The 8263-nt window shown below is 56.1% G+C and overlaps 1 long non-coding RNA gene across 1 annotated transcript; it reads left to right on the plus strand.

Moving 5' to 3' along the window:
• The first annotated feature begins 5302 nt into the window (after window positions 1-5302).
• LOC113611503 (uncharacterized) lies at window positions 5303-7859 on the plus strand. Its single transcript, XR_003429493.1, has 3 exons — window positions 5303-5434; window positions 5595-5721; window positions 6795-7859. It is a non-coding gene; the product is annotated as an uncharacterized LOC113611503 (long non-coding RNA).
• Window positions 7860-8263: the final 404 nt, after the last annotated feature.

The following is an 8263-nucleotide window of genomic DNA, read 5'->3' on the forward strand; positions in this document are numbered from 1 at the left end:
TTGCTAAATGCGTCATGTCACGATGCCACAATTGCCACCTCGCACAGAGTAGCTGCAATGCCCGAAAAATCCTCTGTGCCCCATTTATTCACCCCTCCTTCACCCCCACGCCTGGCGGCCACTGATCTTTTTACCGTCTCCATAGTTTTCCCTTTTCCACAATGTCACGTGGTTGGAATCACACAGCGTGGCCTTTTCAGATTGGCTTCTTCCGCTCGGGAAAATGCATTTACTTTTCCTCCATGGCTTTTCATGGAGTAATAGATTAGTGCTTTTTAGTGCTGAATAGTATTCCTTTGTCCGGATGGACCACAATTTATCCACTCACCTACTGAAGGAAGCCTTTGTTGCTGCCTCTTTGGGGCAAATTTGAACAAAGCTGTTATAAACAGACTTACAGCATGGCTAAATTCTGTTTTGGTGCCGTGTGGGGGGAGTCCCTTAACCATCAAAGGGCGTTTGTGCAGAAGAGAGGTTGGGTGGCCTCAGGGCTCCTGGGGCTGCGTGTGGTCCAGGAGGTGCGGGGAGCTTTCTGAGACAGTGAGCTGTCCAGCAGTGGGGAGACGGGCAGCCCAGGACATCTCAAGGAGTCTTTACCTGACACCCTCCCCTCCCCTCCACCATGAGGTCCAAGCAGAGACTGGGGAAACCTGATGGAATATTAGTCAGGAGTTTTCCACTCTGGGAAGAAGGCTGGGGCCCCTCGTGCCCCAGGACTCTGGAATGAGGCTGCCCTTCTCCTCCAGCCCCCTGTGTGTCACCCTTGTGGGCAGCCCCAGGGCAGGGAGGGAGGCTCTCGCATACCTGCCTCATCCCCACCCCACTACAGAGTACTGCATGGGGCAGGTACCATCCAGGTCTGCGGTTTAACAAAGAGGGACCCCTCTCGTGTGGCTTTGCCATCTGCCTCCTGTCCGGCGAGGGAAGAAGCAGGAGATGCGGACGGGCGTGGAGCCGCAGCCCCCCGGACCTGGAAGGCCACCTCGCCCGGCTGGGGGACCATCTCCTGGCAGGATTATCAGAGCCCATCTGAGTCAACCATGCATAAAAACAGGAAGAGCTGGGACAAGATCCTTCACCTTCCTTTGATTGTCGTGGCCCAATTGTTTCCTCGCGGCGACGCCATCCGGCTGCTTCGCGGACACTCCTCTGCCTCGGTGCAGTCAGCTCCCCCCACCCCAGACGCCACGGCGGAGGCAAGGGCACCGGGGAAGTGGGGCCCTTCTGCAGAGCAAAGGCCACGGATCGCGTGGCCGCCAGATACACGGAAAGACTTGGACCTTGATCTGGTCTTTCAGGGCAAACCCAGGGGGCTTTCCGAGGCTGCGGGGACAGCTGATGCTGATGTGGAAACAGCCCCTCAAAACGCCTTCAGCTGCAGAGTGACAGAGGAGCTGCCTGGACAGGATGCGGGTGACCCTGGCAAGGGGGTAGGGAGAGCGCCCGGCTCCCCGCACCCACCTCCAGCAGCCAGGAGCGGAAAGGAAGTGCAGAGGGCTGGAAGCGCCGGCCTTGGTGGGGAGGGTCGCCCAGCCTCCGGCGCATCTGTGAAGGTTTTGCAGTGTATTGTCGTCCCTGCACAGGATTCACTGTGGCCCCTGGTGCTGGAGGAGACCCCAGAGCCCCGGGAGGCAAAAGAATCTGTCCCTTACTTGCCTTGCTGCCCCACTAGATACACACACACACGCATTCACGCGTGCACGCGTGTCTGTGCACACACACACTCAGGAACCTCTTCCCCGGGAGGTGAGTGAGGCCTTGCCTCCTGCAGAATTTACGAGACCACCTGAGGCCAGTTGGGCTTTGCGCACTTCTCCCACCTGCAAAGGTGACCTCCGAGCTTCCGGTGACCCTTGGGCATTTCCAAACTCCAGACAGCCAGGTGTTTTGCCGCCACCTGGCACCCTCTCCTGGAACCTCACCGCACGCATCTTTTCAGGACCCACAGCGGCTCCGAGAATGTCCAGTGTGAATGCGCGGCCGAGGTTGTGAGGGGTTTGCTGATCCTGTGGACCAAGCGTCCACAAAAGAAACCGGCTCAAAGCACGTGGGCTCAAGCCTCTGCTCTGACCCCTTCATCCTCACCTCTCTGCACCTGCCAGATGGGCAAAGGGAGGCTGCCATCCGCCTCCTGCCCGAGATCCTGGGGACGATGTGAGCTCAGGGGAGAAAAGAGAAGAAGCGGGGCTTGGTGACAGGGTCACCTAGGGCAACGGGAGTGGCTGGAATGACAATGCTAGCGGCCAGCAAACTTCCAAAGGAGGAGACGCCTGGCTCTCCCCCTCCCCCAGGGCTCTGCCAATACACGGCAAGCTGAATTGAGTTTGGGTGACCGTGACATCCTGGGCCCCTGCGGCACCAGCTGACCCTTCTCCGGGATGAGCAAGGGAGGCTGCTGTTGGGTAGAGAAGGTGGGCTGGTCCAGAATCTCTCAACCACAAGTGACAGAAAGCCAGCTCAAACTGGCCGCCGCCTAAAGCGGAGTCACTCGAGGTAGAACAGCTTCAGGCATGGCTGGTTCCAGGAGCCCCATCACCAGAACTTGACGTCTCTCTCCCTTTGTCCTGGTTCTGCCTTCCTCTGTGTTGGTGTCATTCGCAGGCAGCCTCTCCCCTCTCTCCTTTTCTTCTGGTCCAAGCAAACAAACGCTGATTGCCCCCAAGAGTTTGAACCGAAGGCCTGGGGCTGGCCCTCACTGCCCTGGCGTGGGTCTCTGGTTAGGGGCAGGGTCAGCCCCACTGAGCTCGAGGACTAAGGATAGGGTGGGGGCATGGCTGCCCCCAGGAAAATCAGGATGCTGTGGCCAGAAGCAGCTGGAACTGATGGGGACAAGCCACCGTGGGCACCCATGGCCGTTGCGAGCATCAGCTGAGCATTCCGGAAGCAGGCAGAGTGGAATTCAGGTCCTGGCTCGTCTCTCTGTGTGATTTGCGTCGGTCTCGGTCTCTCTGCCAGGGCCAGAGCGTGGGCCTGCTCCGGTCACCCTGGCCTGCTGCAAGGCTTGTTCCGATGACCGATTGCCATGGAATAAGCCACCCCAACCTTGGCACAAAACAACCACCGTCTCATGATCCCCGTGAACGTGGGTGTCAGAAATTAGGGCAGGACGCAGCACTGACCCATCACTCCTGTTCGGCCATGTTTGAGCCTCAGCTGGGAAGATCTGGACAGCCGGGCACGGAGCCCTCTGGAGCCTTTCCACTCACACGTCTAGTGCCCAGACTGGGGTGACTTGGGGCGGGGCTCAGCTGGGGCTGTAGACTGGGGCGCCTGCGTGTGACCCCTCCATGAGGTTCGAGCTTCCTCATGGCATGGCCGCTCGGGGGAGCCGGACTCCTCATGAGGTAGCCGAGGGGTCTCAGGGGGAGCAAAGGAAGAATTACGTGGCCTTCGACGAGCCAGCCTGGGAAACTCTGCAGCGTTATTTCCACCATACTTGACAGGTTGAAGTAGCCCCAAGCCCACCCACGTGCAAGAGGAGAGGGCAGAGACATCACCTGCTCATACGCAGAGCGTCAAAGAATTTACAGCCGTGTTGGACAGCCATCGCCCACCTCAAATGGGATGATAGATTCTCAAGGTGGGGGGCAGAGATTTTGCCCCCAGAAGCTCTTTGGCAGTGCCTGGTGCGATGGTTCTGAGCGGTTATGTCCCCAATTCATAGGTTGAAAACCTAACACGCAAGGGAATTCCCTGGCGGTCCAGTGGTTGTAGGACTTGGTGCTTTCACTGCCGTGGCCACGGTTCAATTCCCAGTCGGGGAACTAAGATCCTGCAGACCGCGTGGCATGGCCAAAAGAAATAAACAGAAACCTAACACCCCAGATGACAGTATTAGGAGGAGATGGAGCCTTTGAGATGGGATTGGTGCCCGTAAGAGGCCCCACAGAGCATCTTGTCCACGCAAGGGCACAGTGGGAAATGACCACACTGGCACCCTGATCTTGGGCTCCCAGCCTCCAGAACTGTGGGAATACCCCGCCTCTGGAGTTCTGTTATAACCGGCCGAATGCACTGAGACACTGGGCATGTTTCTGCTGTCACAACTGGGTCAGAGTGTGGGGTTCGGGCAGCGGGGGAGGGGAAGCATCCTACAGGGCACAGGACAGCCTCCTCAGAGAATGACCCAGCCCGTGGGGCCTCGGTGGAGAGACCCGGGGCTGAGGGATATGGCCTCCAGGTGTGGTCCCTCTGGCGGTCCCCGGGGCACTTTCTGGGCCCGTCCAGGGGCTGTGGTGTGGCAGGACAGCGGCCCTGAAGAGCAGCTCCCCACCCCCGGCTGAGCTCTTTGGGCGGCAGCGGAGGCCCGAGCTCTGGGCTGGGGTGGGGGAGAGCCAGGTCCATCCTAGGTCCCCACTCTGCCCCTTCGGCCTGGTGGCCCCCATGAGTCACTCCCCCCCCACCTCGCAGCCCTCCTTACTTCCCTGGATGAGCTATGACAATCTAGAGGCTGGAGAATCCTGAGAAGTCCTCCGATAATGGCCAGTGCCTGCGTAGACCTGGCCAGCGCGATTTGCCTGACCCCCAGGACCAACATGTCCTCCCCACGCGACTGTCCGGCCGGAGGGGCTCCGGCCTGTTCACAGATAGCTCCGGTTTTCTTTAGTTCCTCTCTTCTCTCTCTGCCCACCCCCGCCCCCGCCCCGGGTTTCCCTTGAAATGCCAACCAAACAGACAGCCGCGAAAGGCAGCCCCAAACCACAGCCTTCCGGGGCTGCTCTAAGCAGCGGCCTGAGAGGCCCAGGCCGGGCGTGCGTTGGGCCATTTTTGGAATTCTTCAGGAGTGAGAGCAGCCCGGCTGTCAAGGGAGCTCTGTTCACAGAGACCGACCCGGCGAAGGAGAGAGGGTGCGCTATTGTCTGGGCTGGGCTGCGGGCCGCAGGAATGCACTGGAATGCCGGCCCGCGTGGCACGGCCCCAGAGCGGGGCCTTTGTGTGCAAACACCGGCAGCCCGGCCATCCCATAAATAACGATGACCTCACTGCTAGGGCTGGACAGGCCTCCGGGTTCCAGGATTCTGTACTGTGACGGGGTGGGCACACAGGGCGGGCCCAGCTTCCCCAAGGAACACCTGTCACTGGGGGATTGGTTGTCCATAGGTAGATTGCTTTGACTGGGGGGCCAGCTGACCACCCCCCGGGAGGCTGACACCACCCCCTCCATCAGGGCTGGGGACCTCAGTCCCAGTCGGATGCTATGAAAGTGCACATGGGGACAGGGCGGGGGTGGGGAGGGGAGGCGCTGGACCAGCCCACCCTCAGGGTGACGATGCCCACTCTGCCCACTCCAGGTGACATTCTGCCGTCACTTCATCCCTGTGAGCCGAGCTTTCTTCAGCAGCAAAACCAGGACCGCAGGTTAGATGTTCCCATATGCCTCAGCCAGGAGGTCAAGGTCAACCTCACCAAGGTCAACATCACCAACATCAACAAGGTCAGTGGTGAGTTAAGTCACGTGGGCTGTGAGTACTCGAACAGTACTTCACTCCAAGGTCCTTCTCACCCAAACCCATGATCCCAGCCTCATCATGACATAACCTCAGACCCACCCATCGAGGGGCATCCTACAAACACCTGACCAGCGCCCCCCACAGGTCTGCGAAGTCATTGAAAACAAGGAAAGTCTAAGAAGACGTCGCAGCGAAGAGGAGCCTGAGGAGATGTGACGACCAGTGTGTCCTGCATGGGATCCTCGAAAAGAAAGAGAATATTGGGTAGAAGGTAAGGAAGCCTGGATAAAGTGTGGAGCTGATGAGCCGTATCGTACCGATACTGGTTTCCTAAGTGTGACAAACGTACCATGCCCATCGTAGATGGTACGACTGAGGGAAACTGGATGTCTGCCAATTTTCTGCAAACCTAAAACTGTTGTAAAATTAAGAGCATCAAATACACTGAAGAACAGGCCACCTGTGGCTACGTAGCAAGTACTCAGTAAACGGGAGCTCTGATTAGAGGTGCCAGCCTTCCCCCCATCACTCTAGACTCAGACACGCGTGACAACTCAGGGAGAGACTTCTCACCTTAATCTGCACAATGGATGACACTGAAGTTATCTTATGATGAGGAGTAGAAGAAATAAGGATGCAGGAGTGCATTGTGAGGAAAAGCAGGGGACTAGACTGTGAGAGCATTGAGAGCAAGGGCTGGGTCTTTGTTTCCTTGGTATCCCCGGGATCTGATCCAGAGGGTGGTGCACAGAAAATGCTCGACACGTTTGTTGGATAAAGGAAGGGAGGAAGGAAGGGAACACGAATAGTAGAATGAATAGATGGAAATGGGTGGATGAATGGATAGATGAATGAATACTAGATGGATAGATAAATGGATGATAGATAGATGAGTGGATTATGGACGGGTAGATGGATGGTGGATGGATGGGTGGATGGATGGTGGATGGATGGATGGATAAATGGATGGACCGATGAATGGATGGTGGATGGATGGATGGATGGATGGATGGACGGATGAACGGATGGTGGATGGATGGATGGATGATGGATGGATGGACGGATGGATGGATAGGTTGACGGATGGATGATAGATGGATGGGTTGATGAGGGGTGGATGGTGGGTGAATGGCTGGCTGGATGAACGGACGCATTTGTTGGGTTCAGGAGGGGGAATTGGTTGGAAGCTCTTCACCCTCCACTCAAGTTGTGTCTTCTCCCTTGACAAATGAGATGATCTCTGGGATCACTATTTACCAAACCCAGGGCACCTGTGTTTACCTGAATTGAACTATCCCACACTGGGGAGGTGAGGATTATTGTAAAGAACTAATTTATCCCCAGGTGATGCTGTCAACACTGGCAACGGGGATCGCTTGCCAAAATAAGACAGTCTGTGTTCCTGTGAACTCTGAAATCCCCTGCGCAGGGTGGAAAGCACCAGAATCCTGGGGATTTTTCTAGAGTGGATTTTGTTTTCAGCGAGAAAGAGTTGCAGCCATACACAAGTGGTCAGAGGTGACCTGCAAAACCGGGAGCCCCTTTCTGATCCCTCGGGTCAGCCATCAGCGTGACCACCTGCCTTGGCCCAAAACGACAGGATCCTCCACAGACAGCTTGGCAAGGCCACGGCCTGACCACTCACCACATCCCCACCCGGCATCCCTCCCCCACCTCACGGCCCCAGAGTCTGGGGTGGAACACGAGAGTTTGAGGTCCTCCGCCACCGTGTGAAATCACAGTAAACAGCAGATGTATGTCTTAGTGGGGAATCAGCTTACAAAACCATGTGTACAATAGATGCCCAACTTTGTAAATCTATAACCACCTGTGTAGAAATAGAGTCTGGAAGACCACAGAGAGCAGGTCCCCTAACCAGCGCCCATGGAGTCGAGCCCACGTGCGGGGCTCCCGCTGTAGCTGTCTCCACTGGGGTCCATGCTCTGCTGACCGTCCCACCTGGCGGCAGCTCCGGGATCCCCCTGCCCCTCTGCACCCCTGACACACCTGCCAAGGTCAGCCTTGTTCACACAGCTGCTGATGCTGCTGTGCATATAATTGATCCATTTCAGTAACTGTTACATCAACCAATGAAATCTTAAGTGCAAAAGGAGTTATTCATTCTGTGGAAACTAAGCTTTAGGAAACATCGATGCCTATAAGTTGCTAAAAAAAAAAATAAAAAAGCTTCAACTGAGTGATGGGTTAAGGTAGCAGTAAACAATTGTGGTAAACATTCGTAACATTCTAGAAAAATCCTGTATTTGGACTGTGAATTTGGAATGTAGAACTCCAGGCAGGAGCAATACAAAATGAATGTACATTTGCACCACTTGAGGTTAAAACAAAGTATAAACCATGAGCAGAAACCGCCATTGTCCTTCTCCCTGTTTTTAATGGCGCGTTCCTTTCACCAGCCTCCTGACAGCCCGGCCTGGCTTGGAGGAGAAAACATCTTCTCCTCGAAATGCTGGGCATGGCTGTTCTAGGACTGTAAGTGATTTTTACTTTCTTCTTTGTATTCTTCTGCATTTTGCAAATTTTATCCAACCGACATGTATCAATTTATTTTATAACCAGAAAGGAAAAATATGTTTAACCAGCATCAGCTCGTTCGGAGGGTCGCTGTTCCCAGGCAACCTCTGCCAGGAGCTGCACCTTCAAAGGTCAGGGTTGCTCCACCACAGTGTTGGGTCATTTGGGGCTGGACCGTTCTTGCAGGGGGCGGGGGATGGCGAGGAGGCTGTCATGTGCACGGTGGGGTGTTTAGCTCCTCAAGAGGCCAGCGGCACCGCCCCGCCCCACTTGGGACA

The sequence above is a fragment of the Aethalodelphis obliquidens genome, unplaced genomic scaffold, assembly GCF_003676395.1.
Source record: "Aethalodelphis obliquidens isolate GAN/ISIS:26980383/991018 unplaced genomic scaffold, ASM367639v1 scaffold69, whole genome shotgun sequence".
In the NCBI taxonomy this organism is placed as follows: Eukaryota; Metazoa; Chordata; class Mammalia; order Artiodactyla; family Delphinidae; genus Aethalodelphis; species Aethalodelphis obliquidens.